Below are 15,661 nucleotides of genomic sequence, written 5' to 3' on the forward strand. Positions count from 1 at the left end.
GTCAGTACTGAGGGAGTGCCGCACTGTCGGACAGTCAGTACTGAGGGAGTGCTGCACTGTTGGAGGGTCAGTCCTGAGGGAACGCCGCACTGTCGGAGGGTCAGTACTGAGGGAGTGCCGCACTGTCGGAGGGTCAGTACTGAGGGAGCGCCGCACTGTCGGAGGGTCAGCACCGAGGGAGCACCGCACTGTCAGAGGGTCAGTACCGAGTGAGTGCCGCACTGTCGGAGGGTCAATACTGAGGGACTGCCGCACTGTCGGAGGGTCAGTACTGAGGGAGTGCGGCACTGTCGGAGGGTCAGTACTGAGGGAGTGCCGCACTGTCAGACGGTCCGTACGGAGGGAGCGCTGCACTGTTGGTGGGTCAGTACGGATGGAGCGCCGCACTGTCGGATGGTCTGTACGGAGGGAGTGCCGCACTGTCGGATGGTCTGTACGGAGGGAGTGCCGCACTGTCGGAGGGTCAGTACTGAGGGAGTGCCGCACTGTCGGAGGGTCAGTACTGACAGAGTGCCGCACTGTCGCAGGGGCAGTACTGAGGGAGGGCGGCATTATCGGAGGGTCAGTACTGAGGGAGTGCCGCACTGTCGGAGGGTCAGTACTGAAGGAGTGCCGCACTGTCGCAGGGTCAGTACTGAGGGAGTGCTGAAGTCAGAAGGTCAGTACGGAGGGAGTGCCGCTCTGTTGGAGGGTCAGTAGTGAGGGAGCGCTGCATTGTCGGAGGGTCAGTATTGAGGGAGTGTCGCACTGTCGGAGGGTCAGTACTGAGGGTGTGCTGCACAGTCAGAGGGTCAGTACGGAGGGAGCACCGCACTGTTGGAGGGTCAGTAGTGAGGGAGCGCTGCACTGTGAGAGGGTCAGTACTGGGGGGGTGCAGCACTGTCGGAGGGTCAGTACAAAGTGAGTGCCGCACTGTCGGAGGATCAGTACTGAGGGAGCGCCGCACTGTCGGAGGGTCAGTATGGAGGGAGCGCCGCAGTGTCGGAGGGTCAGTACTGAGGGAGTGCCGCACTGTCGGAGGGTCAGTACGGAGGGAGTGCTGCTCTGTCAGAGGGTCCGTAGGGAGGGAGTGCCGCACTGTCGGAGGGTCAGTACCGAGGGAGTGCCGCACTGTCGGAGGGTCAGTACTGAGGGAGTGCCCACTGTCGGAGGGTCAGTACGGAGGGAGCGCCGCACTGTCGGAGGGTCAGTACAGAGGGAGTGCCGCACTGTCGGAGGGTCAGTTCGGAGGGAGCGCTGCACTGTTGGAGGGTCAGTACTGAGGGAGTGCCGACTGTCGGAGGGTCAGTACGGAGGGAGCGCCGCACTGTTGGAGGGTCAGTACCAACAGAGTGCCGCACTGTCGGAGGGTCAGTACGGAGGGAGCGCTGCACTGTTGGAGGGTCAGTACTGAGGGAGTGCCGACTGTCGGAGGGTCAGTACGGAGGGAGCGCCGCACTGTCGGAGGGTCAGTACAGAGGGAGTGCCGCACTGTCGGAGGGTCAGTTCGGAGGGAGCGCTGCACTGTTGGAGGGTCAGTACTGAGGGAGTGCCGACTGTCGGAGGGTCAGTACGGAGGGAGCGCTGCACTGTTGGAGGGTCAGTACTGAGGGAGCGCCGCACTGTTAGAGGGTCAGTAGTGAGAGGGCGCCGCACTGTCAGAGGGTCAGTACTGAGGGAGTGCCGTACTGTCAGAGGGTCAGTACTGAGGGAGTGCCGCACTGTCGGAGGGTCAGTACTGAGGGAGTGCCACACTGTCGGAGAGTCAGTCCGGATAGAGCGCTGCACTGTTGGAGGGTCAGTACGGAGGGAGCGCTGCACTGTTGGAGGGTCAGTACTGAGGGAGTGCCACACTGTCGGAGAGTCAGTCCGGAGGGAGCGCTGCACTGTTGGAGGGTCAGTACGGAGGGAGCGCTGCACTGTTGGAGGGTCAGTACTGAGGGAGCGCCGCACTGTCAGAGGGTCAGTAGTGAGAGAGCGCCGCACTGTCAGAGAGTCAGTACTGAGGGAGTGCCGTAATGTCAGAGGGTCAGTACTGAGTGAGTGCCGCACTGTCGGAGGGTCAGTACTGAGGGAGTGCCGCACTGTCAGACGGTCAGTACCGAGTGAGTGCCGCACTGTCGGAGGGTCAGTACTGAGGGACTGCCGCACTCTCGGATGGTCAGTACTGAGGGAGTGCCGCTCTGTGGGTGGGTCAGAACTGAGGGAGTGCCGCACTGTGGGTGGGTCAGAACTGAGGGAGTGCCGCACTGTTGGAGGGTCAGTACTGAGGGAGCGCCGCACTGTCAGAGGGTCAGTAGTGAGAGAGCGCCGCACTGTCAGAGAGTCAGTACTGAGGGAGTGCCGTAATGTCAGAGGGTCAGTACTGAGTGAGTGCCGCACTGTCGGAGGGTCAGTACTGAGGGAGTGCCGCACTGTCAGACGGTCAGTACCGAGTGAGTGCCGCACTGTCGGAGGGTCAGTACTGAGGGACTGCCGCACTCTCGGATGGTCAGTACTGAGGGAGTGCCGCTCTGTGGGTGGGTCAGAACTGAGGGAGTGCCGCACTGTCGGTGGGTCAGTACTGAGGGTGTGCTGCACAGTCAGAGGGTCAGTACGGAGGGAGCACCGCACTGTTGGAGGGTCAGTAGTGAGGGAGCGCTGCACTGTGAGAGGGTCAGTACTGAGGGAGCTCCGCACTGTCGGAGGGTTAGTACTGAGAGTGCCGCAATGTCGGAGGGTTAGTACTGAGGGAGTGCGGCACTGTCGGAGGGTTAGTACTGAGGGTGCCGCAATGTCGGAGGGTTAGTACTGAGGGAGCGCCGCACTGTCGGAGGGTCGTTACTGAGGGAGCGCCGCACTGTCAGAGGGTCAGTACTGAGGGAGTGCAGCACTGTCGGAAGGTCAGTACTGAGGGAGTGCTGCACTGTCAGAGGGTCAGTACTGAGGGAGCGCCGCACTGTCGGAGAGTCAGTACTGAGGGAGTGCCGCACTGTCGGAGAGTCAGTACTGAGGGAGTGCCGCACTGTCGGAGGGTCAGTACTGAAGGAGTGCCGCACTGTCGGAGGGTCAGTACTGAGGGAGTGCTGCACTGTCGGAGGGTCAGTACTGAGGGAGCGCCGCACGGTCGGAGGGTCAGTACTGAGGGAGTGTCACACTGTCGGATGCTCGTTACAGAGGGAGCGCCGCACTGTCGGAGGGTCAGTACTGAGGGAGTGCCGCACTGTCGGAGGGTCAGTACTGAGGGAGTGCCGCACTGGCTGAGGGTCAGTACTGAGGGAGCGCTGCACTGTCGGAGGGTCAGTACTGAGGGAGAGCCGCACTGTCGAAGGGTCAGTACTGAGGGAGAGCCGCACTCTCGAAGGGTCAGTACTGAGGGAGTGCTACACTGTCGGAGGGTCAGTACTGAATGAGTGCCGCACTGTCGGAGGGTCAGTACTGAGATAGCGCCGCACTGGCTGAGGGTCAGTACTGAGGGAGCGCTGCACTGTCCGAGGGTCAGTACTGAGGGAGAGCCGCACTGTTGAAGGGTCCGTACTGAGGGAGAGCCGCACTGTCGAAGGGTCAGTACTGAGGGAGTGCTGCACTGTCGGACGGTCAGTACTGAGGGAGAGCCGCACTGTCGGACGGTCAGTACTGAGGGAGAGCCGCACTGTCGGACGGTCAGTACTGAGGGAGAGCCGCACTGTCGGACGGTCAGTACTGAGGGAGAGCCGCACTGTCGGAGGGTCAGTACTGAGGGAGAGCCGCACTGTCGGAGGGTCAGTACTGAGGGAGTGATGCACTGTCGGAGGGTCAGTACTGAGGGAGCGCCACACTGTCGGAGGGTCAGTACTGAGGGAGCGCCACATTGTCAGAGGGTCAGTACTGAGCGAGTGCCGCACTGTTGGAGGGTCAGTACTGAGGGAGCGCCACACTGTCGGAGGGCCAGCAACGAGGGAGTGCTGCACTGTCAGAGGGTCAGTACTGAGGGAGCGCCGCACTGTCAGAGGGTCAGTACTGAGGGAGTGCCGCACTCTCGGAGGGTCAGGACTGAGAGAGTGCCGCACTGTCGGAGGGTCAGTACTGAGGGAGTGCTGCACTGTCAGAGGGTCAGTACTGAGGGAGTGCCGCACTGTCAGACGGTCCGTACGGAGGGAGTGCCGCACTGTCGGAGGGTCAGTACCGAGGGAGCGCTGCACTGTTGGAGGGTCAGTACGGAGGGAGCGCCGCACTGTCGGATGGTCTGTACGGAGGGAGTGCCGCACTGTCGGAGGGTCAGTACTGAGGGAGTGCCGCACTGTCGGAGGGTCAGTACTGAGGGAGTGCCGCACTGTCGGAGGGTCAGTACTGAGGGAGTGCCGCACTGGCTGAGGGTCAGTACTGAGGGAGCGCTGCACTGTCGGAGGGTCAGTACTGAGGGAGAGCCGCACTTTCGAAGGGTCAGTACTGAGGGAGAGCCGCACTGTCGAAGGGTCAGTACTGAGGGAGTGCTGCACTGTCGGAGGGTCAGTACTGAGTGAGTGCCGCACTGTCGGAGGGTCAGTACTGAGATAGCGCCGCACTGGCTGAGGGTCAGTACTGAGGGAGCGCCGCACTGTTGAAGGGTCAGTACTGAGGGAGAGCCGCACTGTCGAAGGGTCAGTACTGAGGGAATGCTGCACTGTCCGAGGGTCAGTACTGAGGGAGAGCCGCACTGTTGAAGGGTCAGTACTGAGGGAGAGCCGCACTGTCGAAGGGTCAGTACTGAGGGAGTGCTGCACTGTCGGACGGTCAGTACTGAGGGAGAGCCGCACTGTCGGACGGTCAGTACTGAGGGAGAGCCGCACTGTCGAAGGGTCAGTACTGAGGGAGAGCCGCACTGTCGAAGGGTCAGTACTGAGGGAGTGCTGCACTGTCGGAGGGTCAGTACTGAGTGAGTGCCGCACAGTCGGAGGGTCAGTACTGAGATAGCGCCGCACTGGCTGAGGGTCAGTACTGAGGGAGCGCTGCACTGTCCGAGGGTCAGTACTGAGGGAGAGCCGCACTGTTGAAGGGTCAGTACTGAGGGAGAGCCGCACTGTCGAAGGGTCAGTACTGAGGGAGTGCTGCACTGTCGGACGGTCAGTACTGAGGGAGAGCCGCACTGTCGGACGGTCAGTACTGAGGGAGAGCCGCACTGTCGGAGGGTCAGTACTGAGGGAGTGATGCACTGTCGGAGGGTCAGTACTGAGGGAGCGCCGCACTGTTGGAGGGTCAGTACTGAGGGAGCGCCACACTGTCGGAGGGCCAGCACCGAGGGAGTGCTGCACTGTCAGAGGGTCAGTACTGAGGGAGCGCCGCACTGTCAGAGGGTCAGTACTGAGGGAGTGCCGCACTGTCAGACGGTCCGTACGGAGGGAGTGCCGCACTGTCGGAGGGCCAGCACCGAGGGAGTGCTGCACTGTCAGAGGGTCAGTACTGAGGGAGCGCCGCACTGTCAGAGGGTCAGTACTGAGGGAGTGCCGCACTGTCAGACGGTCCGTACTGAGGGAGTGCCGCACTGTCGGAGGGTCAGTACCGAGGGAGTGCCGCACTGTCAGAGGGTCCGTACGGAGGGAGTGCCGCACTGTCGGAGGGTCAGTACCGAGGGAGTGCCGCACTGTCAGAGGGTCAGTACTGAGGGAGTGCCGCACTCTCGGAGGGTCAGTACTGAGAGAGTGCCGCACTGTCGGAGGGTCAGTACTGAAGGAGTGCTGCACTGTCGGAGGGTCAGTACTGAGGGAGTGCCGCACTGTCAGACGGTCCGTACGGAGGGAGCGCTGCACTGTTGGAGGGTCAGTACGGAGGGAGCGCCGCACTGTCGGATGGTCTGTACGGAGGGAGTGCCGCACTGTCGGAGGGTCAGTACTGAGGGAGTGCCGCACTGTCGGAGGGTCAGTACTGACAGAGTGCCGCACTGTCGCAGGGGCAGTACTGAGGGAGGGCGGCATTATCGGAGGGTCAGTACTGAGGGAGTGCCGCACTGTCGGAGGGTCAGTACTGAAGGAGTGCCGCACTGTCGCAGGGTCAGTACTGAGGGAGTGCTGCACAGTCAGAAGGTCAGTACGGAGGGAGCGCCGCTCTGTTGGAGGGTCAGTAGTGAGGGAGCGCTGCATTGTCGGAGGGTCAGTATTGAGGGAGTGTCGCACTGTCGGAGGGTCAGTACTGAGGGTGTGCTGCACAGTCAGAGGGTCAGTACGGAGGGAGCACCGCACTGTTGGAGGGTCAGTAGTGAGGGAGCGCTGCACTGTGAGAGGGTCAGTACTGGGGGGGTGCAGCACTGTCGGAGGGACAGTACAAAGTGAGTGCCGCACTGTCGGAGGATCAGTACTGAGGGAGCGCCGCACTGTCGGAGGGTCAGTATGGAGGGAGCGCCGCAGTGTCGGAGGGTCAGTACTGAGGGAGTGCTGCTCTGTCAGAGGGTCCGTAGGGAAGGAGTGCCGCACTGTCGGAGGGTCAGTACCGAGGGAGTGCCGCACTGTCGGAGGGTCAGTACTGAGGGAGTGCCGCACTGTCGGAGGGTCAGTACGGAGGGAGCGCCGCACTGTCGGAGGGTCAGTACTGAGGGAGTGCCGCACTGTCGGAGGGTCAGTACGGAGGGAGCGCTGCACTGTTGGAGGGTCAGTACTGAGGGAGTGCCGACTGTCGGAGGGTCAGTACGGAGGGAGCGCCGCACTGTCGGAGGGTCAGTACAGAGGGAGTGCCGCACTGTCGGAGGGTCAGTACCGAGGGAGTGCCGCACTGTCGGAGGGTCAGTTCGGAGGGAGCGCTGCACTGTTGGAGGGTCAGTACTGAGGGAGTGCCGACTGTCGGAGGGTCAGTACGGAGGGAGCGCCGCACTGTTGGAGGGTCAGTACCAACAGAGTGCCGCACTGTCGGAGGGTCAGTACAAAGTGAGTGCCGCACTGTCGGAGGATCAGTACTGAGCGAGCGCCGCACTGTCAGAGGGTCAGTAGTGAGAGGGCGCCGCACTGTCAGAGGGTCAGTACTGAGGGAGTGCCGTACTGTCAGAGGGTCAGTACTGAGGGAGTGCCGCACTGTCGGAGGGTCAGTACTGAGGGAGTGCCACACTGTCGGAGAGTCAGTCCGGAGGGAGCGCTGCACTGTTGGAGGGTCAGTACGGAGGGAGCGCTGCACTGTTGGAGGGTCAGTACTGAGGGAGCGCCGCACTGTTAGAGGGTCAGTAGTGAGAGGGCGCCGCACTGTCAGAGGGTCAGTACTGAGGGAGTGCCGTACTGTCAGAGGGTCAGTACTGAGGGAGTGCCGCACTGTCGGAGGGTCAGTACTGAGGGAGTGACACACTGTCGGAGAGTCAGTCCGGAGGGAGAGCCGCACTGTCAGAGGGTCAGTAGTGAGAGAGCGCCGCACTGTCAGAGAGTCAGTACTGAGGGAGTGCCGTAATGTCAGAGGGTCAGTACTGAGTGAGTGCCGCACTGTCGGAGGGTCAGTACTGAGGGAGTACCACACTGTCGGTGGGTCAGTACTGAGGGACTGCCGCACTCTCGGATGGTCAGTACTGAGGGAGTGCCGCTCTGTGGGTGGGTCAGAACTGAGGGAGTGCCGCACTGTCGGTGGGTCAGTACTGAGGGTGTGCTGCACAGTCAGAGGGTCAGTACGGAGGGAGCACCGCACTGTTGGAGGGTCAGTACTGAGGGAGCGCTGCACTGTGAGAGGGTCAGTACTGAGGGAGCTCCGCACTGTCGGAGGGTTAGTACTGAGAGTGCCGCAATGTCGGAGGGTTAGTACTGAGGGAGTGCGGCACTGTCGGAGGGTTAGTACTGAGGGTGCCGCACTGTCGGAGGGTTAGTACTGAGGGAGCGCCGCACTGTCGGAGGGTCGTTACTGAGGGAGCGCCGCACTGTCAGAGGGTCAGTACTGAGGGAGTGCAGCACTGTCGGAAGGTCAGTACTGAAGGAGTGCCGCACTGTCGGAGGGTCAGTACTGAGGGAGTGCTGCACTGTCAGAGGGTCAGTACTGAGGGAGCGCCGCACTGTCGGAGAGTCAGTACTGAGGGAGTGCCGCACTGTCGGAGAGTCAGTACTGAGGGAGTGCCGCACTGTCGGAGGGTCAGTACTGAAGGAGTGCCGCACTGTCGGAGGGTCAGTACTGAGGGAGTGCTGCACTGTCGGAGGGTCAGTACTGAGGGAGCGCCGCACGGTCGGAGGGTCAGTACTGAGGGAGTGTCACACTGTCGGATGCTCGTTACAGAGGGAGCGCCGCACTGTCGGAGGGTCAGTACTGAGGGAGTGCCGCACTGTCGGAGGGTCAGTACTGAGGGAGTGCCGCACTGGCTGAGGGTCAGTACTGAGGGAGCGCTGCACTGTCGGAGGGTCAGTACTGAGGGAGAGCCGCACTGTCGAAGGGTCAGTACTGAGGGAGAGCCGCACTGTCGAAGGGTCAGTACTGAGGGAGTGCTACACTGTCGGAGGGTCAGTACTGAGTGAGTGCCGCACTGTCGGAGGGTCAGTACTGAGATAGCGCCGCACTGGCTGAGGGTCAGTACTGAGGGAGCGCTGCACTGTCCGAGGGTCAGTACTGAGGGAGAGCCGCACTGTCGAAGGGTCAGTACTGAGGGAGTGCTGCACTGTCGGACGGTCAGTACTGAGGGAGAGCCGCACTGTCGGACGGTCAGTACTGAGGGAGAGCCGCACTGTCGGACGGTCAGTACTGAGGGAGTGCCGCACTGTCGGACGGTCAGTACTGAGGGAGAGCCGCACTGTCGGAGGGTCAGTACTGAGGGAGAGCCGCACTGTCGGAGGGTCAGTACTGAGGGAGTGATGCACTGTCGGAGGGTCAGTACTGAGGGAGCGCCACACTGTCGGAGGGTCAGTACTGAGGGAGCGCCACACTGTCAGAGGGTCAGTACTGAGCGAGTGCCGCACTGTTGGAGGGTCAGTACTGAGGGAGCGCCACACTGTCGGAGGGCCAGCAACGAGGGAGTGCTGCACTGTCAGAGGGTCAATACTGAGGGAGCGCCGCACTGTCAGAGGGTCAGTACTGAGGGAGTGCCGCACTCTCGGAGGGTCAGGACTGAGAGAGTGCCGCACTGTCGGAGGGTCAGTACTGAGGGAGTGCTGCACTGTCAGAGGGTCAGTACTGAGGGAGTGCCGCACTGTCAGACGGTCCGTACGGAGGGAGTGCCGCACTGTCGGAGGGTCAGTACCGAGGGAGCGCTGCACTGTTGGAGGGTCAGTACGGAGGGAGCGCCGCACTGTCGGATGGTCTGTACGGAGGGAGTGCCGCACTGTCGGAGGGTCAGTACTGAGGGAGTGCCGCACTGTCGGAGGGTCAGTACTGACAGAGTGCCGCACTGTCGGAGGGGCAGTACTGAGGGAGTGCGGCATTATCGGAGGGTCAGTACTGAGGGAGTGCCGCACTGTCGGAGGGTCAGTACTGAAGGAGTGCCGCACTGTCGCAGGGTCAGTACTGAGGGAGTGCTGCAGTCAGAAGGTCAGTACGGAGGGAGCGCCGCTCTGTTGGAGGGTCAGTAGTGAGGGAGCGCTGCATTGTCGGAGGGTCAGTATTGAGGGAGTGTCGCACTGTCGGAGGGTCAGTACTGAGGGTGTGCTGCACAGTCAGAGGGCCAGTACGGAGGGAGCACCGCACTGTTGGAGGGTCAGTAGTGAGGGAGCGCTGCACTGTGAGAGGGTCAGTACTGGGGGGGTGCAGCACTGTCGGAGGGTCAGTACAAAGTGAGTGCCGCACTGTCGGAGGATCAGTACTGAGGGAGCGCCGCACTGTCGGAGGGTCAGTATGGAGGGAGCGCCGCAGTGTCGGAGGGTCAGTACTGAGGGAGTGCTGCTCTGTCAGAGGGTCCGTAGGGAGGGAGTGCCACACTGTCGGAGGGTCAGTACCGAGGGAGTGCCGCACTGTCGGAGGGTCAGTACTGAGGGAGTGCCGCACTGTCGGAGGGTCAGTACGGAGGGAGCGCTGCACTGTTGGAGGTTCAGTACGGAGGGAGCGCCGCACTGTTGGAGGGTCAGTACCAACAGAGTGCCGCACTGTCGGAGTGTCAGTACGGAGGGAGCGCTGCACTGTCGGAGGGTCAGTACGGAGGGAGCGCCGCACTGTCGGAGTGTCAGTACTGAGGGAGTGCCGCACTGTCGGAGGGTCAGTACTGAGGGAGTGCCGCACTGTCGGATGGTCAGTACTGAGGGAGTGCCGCACTGTCGGAGGGTCAGTACTGAGGGAGTGCCGCACTGTCGGAGGGTCAGTACTGAGGGAGTGCCGCACTGTCGGAGGGTCAGTACTGAGAGAGTGCCGCACTGTCGGAGGGTCAGTACCGAGGGAGTGCCACACTGTCGGTTGGTCAGTACCGAGGGAGTGCCGCACTGTCGGAGGGTCAGTACCGAGGGAGTGCCGCACTGTCGGAGGGTCAGTACTGAGGGAGTGCCGTACTGTCGGAGGGTCAGTACAGAGGGAGCGCTGCACTGTTGGAGGGTCAGTACGGAGGGAGCGCCGCACTGTTGGAGGGTCAGTACCAACAGAGTGCCGCACTGTTGGAGGGTCAGTACTGAGGGAGTGCCGTACTGTCAGAGGGTCAGTACTGAGGGAGTGCCGCACTGTCGGAGGGTCAGTACTGAGGGAGTGCGGCATTATCGGAGGGTCAGTACTGAGGGAGTGCCGCACTGTCGGATGGTCTGTACAGAGGGAGTGCTGCACTGTCAGAGGGTCAGTACTGAAGGAGTGCCGCACTGTCGCAGGGTCAGTACTGAGGGAGTGCTGCACAGTCAGAGGGTCAGTACGGAGGGAGCGCCGCACTGTTGGAGGTTCAGTAGTGAGGGAGCGCTGCACTGTCAGAGGGTCAGTACTGAGGGAGTGTCGCACTGTCGGAGGGTCAGTACTGAGGGTGTGCTGCACAGTCAGAGGGTCAGTACGGAGGGAGCACCGCACTGTTGGAGGGTCAGTAGTGAGGGAGCGCTGCACTGTGAGAGGGTCAGTACTGAGGGAGTGCCGCACTGTCGGAGGGTCAGTACTGAGGGAGTGCGGCATTATCGGAGGGTCAGTACTGAGGGAGTGCCGCACTGTCGGATGGTCTGTACAGAGGGAGTGCTGCACTGTCAGAGGGTCAGTACTGAAGGAGTGCCGCACTGTCGCAGGGTCAGTACTGAGGGAGTGCTGCACAGTCAGAGGGTCAGTACGGAGGGAGCGCCGCACTGTTGGAGGGTCAGTAGTGAGGGAGCGCTGCACTGTCAGAGGGTCAGTACTGAGGGAGTGTCGCACTGTCGGAGGGTCAGTACTGAGGGTGTGCTGCACAGTCAGAGGGTCAGTACGGAGGGAGCACCGCACTGTTGGAGGGTCAGTAGTGAGGGAGCGCTGCACTGTGAGAGGGTCAGTACTGAGGGGTTGCAGCACTGTCGGAGGGTCAGTACAAAGTGAGTGCCTCAATGTCGGAGGATCAGTACTGAGGGAGCGCCGCACTGTCGGAGGGTCAGTACTGAGGGAGTGCCGCAGTGTCGGAGGGTCAGTACTGAGGGAGTGCTGCTCTGTCAGAGGGTCCGTAGGGAGGGAGTGCCGCACTGTCGGAGGGTCAGTACCGAGGGAGTGCCGCACTGTCGGAGGGTCAGTACTGAGGGAGTGCTGCACTGTCGGAGGGTCAGTACGGAGGGAGCGCTGCACTGTTGGAGGGTCAGTATGGAGGGAGCGCCGCACTGTTGGAGGGTCAGTACCAACAGAGTGCCGCACTGTCGGAGGGTCAGTACGGAGGGAGCGCTGCACTGTCGGAGGGTCAGTACAGAGGGAGTGCCGCACTGTCGGAGGGTCAGTACCGAGGGAGTGCCGCACTGTCGGAGGGTCAGTTCGGAGGGAGCGCTGCACTGTTGGAGGGTCAGTACTGAGGGAGTGCCGACTGTCGGAGGGTCAGTACGGAGGGAGCGCCGCACTGTTGGAGGGTCAGTACCAACAGAGTGCCGCACTGTTGGAGGGTCAGTACTGAGGGAGTGCCGCACTGTCAGAGGGTCAGTAGTGAGAGGGCGCCGCACTGTCAGAGGGTCAGTACTGAGGGAGTGCCGTACTGTCAGAGGGTCAGTACTGAGGGAGTGCCGCACTGTCGGAGAGTCAGTCCGGAGGGAGCGCTGCACTGTTGGAGGGTCAGTACGGAGGGAGCGCTGCACTGTTGGAGGGTCAGTACTGAGGGAGCGCCGCACTGTCAGAGGGTCAGTAGTGAGAGAGCGCCGCACTGTCAGAGGGTCAGTACTGAGGGAGTGCTGCACTGTCGGACGGTCAGTACTGAGGGAGTGCCGCACTGTCGGAGGGTCAGTACTGAGGGAGTGCCGCACTGTCGGACGGTCAGTACTGAGGGAGAGCCGCACTGTCGGAGGGTCAGTACTGAGGGAGAGCCACACTGTCGGAGGGTCAGTACTGAGGGAGTGATGCACTGTCGGAGGGTCAGTACTGAGGGAGCGCCGCACTGTTGGAGGGTCAGTACTGAGGGAGCGCCACACTGTCGGAGGGCCAGCAACGAGGGAGTGCTGCACTGTCAGAGGGTCAGTACTGAGGGAGCGCCGCACTGTCAGAGGGTCAGTACTGAGGGAGTGCCGCACTCTCGGAGGGTCAGGACTGAGAGAGTGCCGCACTGTCGGAGGGTCAGTACTGAGGGAGTGCTGCACTGTCAGAGGGTCAGTACTGAGGGAGTGCCGCACTGTCAGACGGTCCGTACGGAGGGAGTGCCGCACTGTCGGAGGGTCAGTACCGAGGGAGCGCTGCACTGTTGGAGGGTCAGTACGGAGGGAGCGCCGCACTGTCGGATGGTCTGTACGGAGGGAGTGCCGCACTGTCGGAGGGTCAGTACTGAGGGAGTGCCGCACTGTCGGAGGGTCAGTACTGACAGAGTGCCGCACTGTCGGAGGGGCAGTACTGAGGGAGTGCGGCATTATCGGAGGGTCAGTACTGAGGGAGTGCCGCACTGTCGGAGGGTCAGTACTGAAGGAGTGCCGCACTGTCGCAGGGTCAGTACTGAGGGAGTGCTGCACAGTCAGAAGGTCAGTACGGAGGGAGCGCCGCTCTGTTGGAGGGTCAGTAGTGAGGGAGCGCTGCATTGTCGGAGGGTCAGTATTGAGGGAGTGTCGCACTGTCGGAGGGTCAGTACTGAGGGTGTGCTGCACAGTCAGAGGGTCAGTACGGAGGGAGCACCGCACTGTTGGAGGGTCAGTAGTGAGGGAGCGCTGCACTGTGAGAGGGTCAGTACTGGGGGGGTGCAGCACTGTCGGAGGGTCAGTACAAAGTGAGTGCCGCACTGTCGGAGGATCAGTACTGAGGGAGCGCCGCACTGTCGGAGGGTCAGTATGGAGGGAGCGCCGCAGTGTCGGAGGGTCAGTACTGAGGGAGTGCTGCTCTGTCAGAGGGTCCGTAGGGAGGGAGTGCCACACTGTCGGAGGGTCAGTACCGAGGGAGTGCCGCACTGTCGGAGGGTCAGTACTGAGGGAGTGCCGCACTGTCGGAGGGTCAGTACGGAGGGAGCGCTGCACTGTTGGAGGTTCAGTACGGAGGGAGCGCCGCACTGTTGGAGGGTCAGTACCAACAGAGTGCCGCACTGTCGGAGTGTCAGTACGGAGGGAGCGCTGCACTGTCGGAGGGTCAGTACGGAGGGAGCGCCGCACTGTCGGAGTGTCAGTACTGAGGGAGTGCCGCACTGTCGGAGGGTCAGTACTGAGGGAGTGCCGCACTGTCGGATGGTCAGTACTGAGGGAGTGCCGCACTGTCGGAGGGTCAGTACTGAGGGAGTGCCGCACTGTCGGAGGGTCAGTACTGAGGGAGTGCCGCACTGTCGGAGGGTCAGTACTGAGAGAGTGCCGCACTGTCGGAGGGTCAGTACCGAGGGAGTGCCACACTGTCGGTTGGTCAGTACCGAGGGAGTGCCGCACTGTCGGAGGGTCAGTACCGAGGGAGTGCCGCACTGTCGGAGGGTCAGTACTGAGGGAGTGCCGTACTGTCGGAGGGTCAGTACAGAGGGAGCGCTGCACTGTTGGAGGGTCAGTACGGAGGGAGCGCCGCACTGTTGGAGGGTCAGTACCAACAGAGTGCCGCACTGTTGGAGGGTCAGTACTGAGGGAGTGCCGCACTGTCAGAGGGTCAGTAGTGAGAGAGCGCCGCACTGTCAGAGGGTCAGTACTGAGGGAGTGCCGTACTGTCAGAGGGTCAGTACTGAGGGAGTGCCGCACTGTCGGAGGGTCAGTACTGAGGGAGTGCGGCATTATCGGAGGGTCAGTACTGAGGGAGTGCCGCACTGTCGGATGGTCTGTACAGAGGGAGTGCTGCACTGTCAGAGGGTCAGTACTGAAGGAGTGCCGCACTGTCGCAGGGTCAGTACTGAGGGAGTGCTGCACAGTCAGAGGGTCAGTACGGAGGGAGCGCCGCACTGTTGGAGGGTCAGTAGTGAGGGAGCGCTGCACTGTCAGAGGGTCAGTACTGAGGGAGTGTCGCACTGTCGGAGGGTCAGTACTGAGGGTGTGCTGCACAGTCAGAGGGTCAGTACGGAGGGAGCACCGCACTGTTGGAGGGTCAGTAGTGAGGGAGCGCTGCACTGTGAGAGGGTCAGTACTGAGGGGGTGCAGCACTGTCGGAGGGTCAGTACAAAGTGAGTGCCGCACTGTCGGAGGATCAGTACTGAGGGAGCGCCGCACTGTCGGAGGGTCAGTATGGAGGGTGCGCCGCCCTGTCGGAGGGTCTGTACTGAGGGAGTGCCGCAGTGTCGGAGGGTCAGTACTGAGGGAGTGCTGCTCTGTCAGAGGGTCCGTAGGGAGGGAGTGCCGCACTGTCGGAGGGTCAGTACCGAGGGAGTGCCGCACTGTCGGAGGGTCAGTACTGAGGGAGTGCCGCACTGTCGGAGGGTCAGTACGGAGGGAGCGCTGCACTGTTGGAGGGTCAGTATGGAGGGAGCGCCGCACTGTTGGAGGGTCAGTACCAACAGAGTGCCGCACTGTCGGAGGGTCAGTACGGAGGGAGCGCTGCACTGTCGGAGGGTCAGTACAGAGGGAGTGCCGCACTGTCGGAGGGTCAGTACCGAGGGAGTGCCGCACTGTCGGAGGGTCAGTTCGGAGGGAGCGCTGCACTGTTGGAGGGTCAGTACTGAGGGAGTGCCGACTGTCGGAGGGTCAGTACGGAGGGAGCGCCGCACTGTTGGAGGGTCAGTACCAACAGAGTGCCGCACTGTTGGAGGGTCAGTACTGAGGGAGTGCCGCACTGTCAGAGGGTCAGTAGTGAGAGGGCGCCGCACTGTCAGAGGGTCAGTACTGAGGGAGTGCCGTACTGTCAGAGGGTCAGTTCTGAGGGAGTGCCGCACTGTCGGAGGGTCAGTACTGAGGGAGTGCCACACTGTCGGGAGAGTCAGTCCGGAGGGAGCGCTGCACTGTTGGAGGGTCAGTACGGAGGGAGCGCTGCACTGTTGGAGGGTCAGTACTGAGGGAGCGCCGCACTGTCAGAGGGTCAGTAGTGAGAGAGCGCCGCACTGTCAGAGGGTCAGTACTGAGGGAGTGCCGTAATGTCAGAGGGTCAGTACTGAGTGAGTGCCGCACTGTCGGAGGGTCAGTACTGAGGGAGTACCACACTGTCGGTGGGTCAGCACCGAGGGAGCGCCGCACTGTCAGACGGTCAGTACCGAGTGAGTGCCGCACTGTCGGAGGGTCAGTACTGAGGGACTGCCGCACTGTCGGATGGTCAGTACTGAGGGAGTGCCGCTCTGTGGGTGGGTCAGAACTGAGGGAGTGCCGCACTGTCGGTGGGTCAG

The sequence above is a fragment of the Heterodontus francisci genome, unplaced genomic scaffold, assembly GCF_036365525.1.
Source record: "Heterodontus francisci isolate sHetFra1 unplaced genomic scaffold, sHetFra1.hap1 HAP1_SCAFFOLD_823, whole genome shotgun sequence".
Classification (NCBI taxonomy): domain Eukaryota; kingdom Metazoa; phylum Chordata; class Chondrichthyes; order Heterodontiformes; family Heterodontidae; genus Heterodontus; species Heterodontus francisci.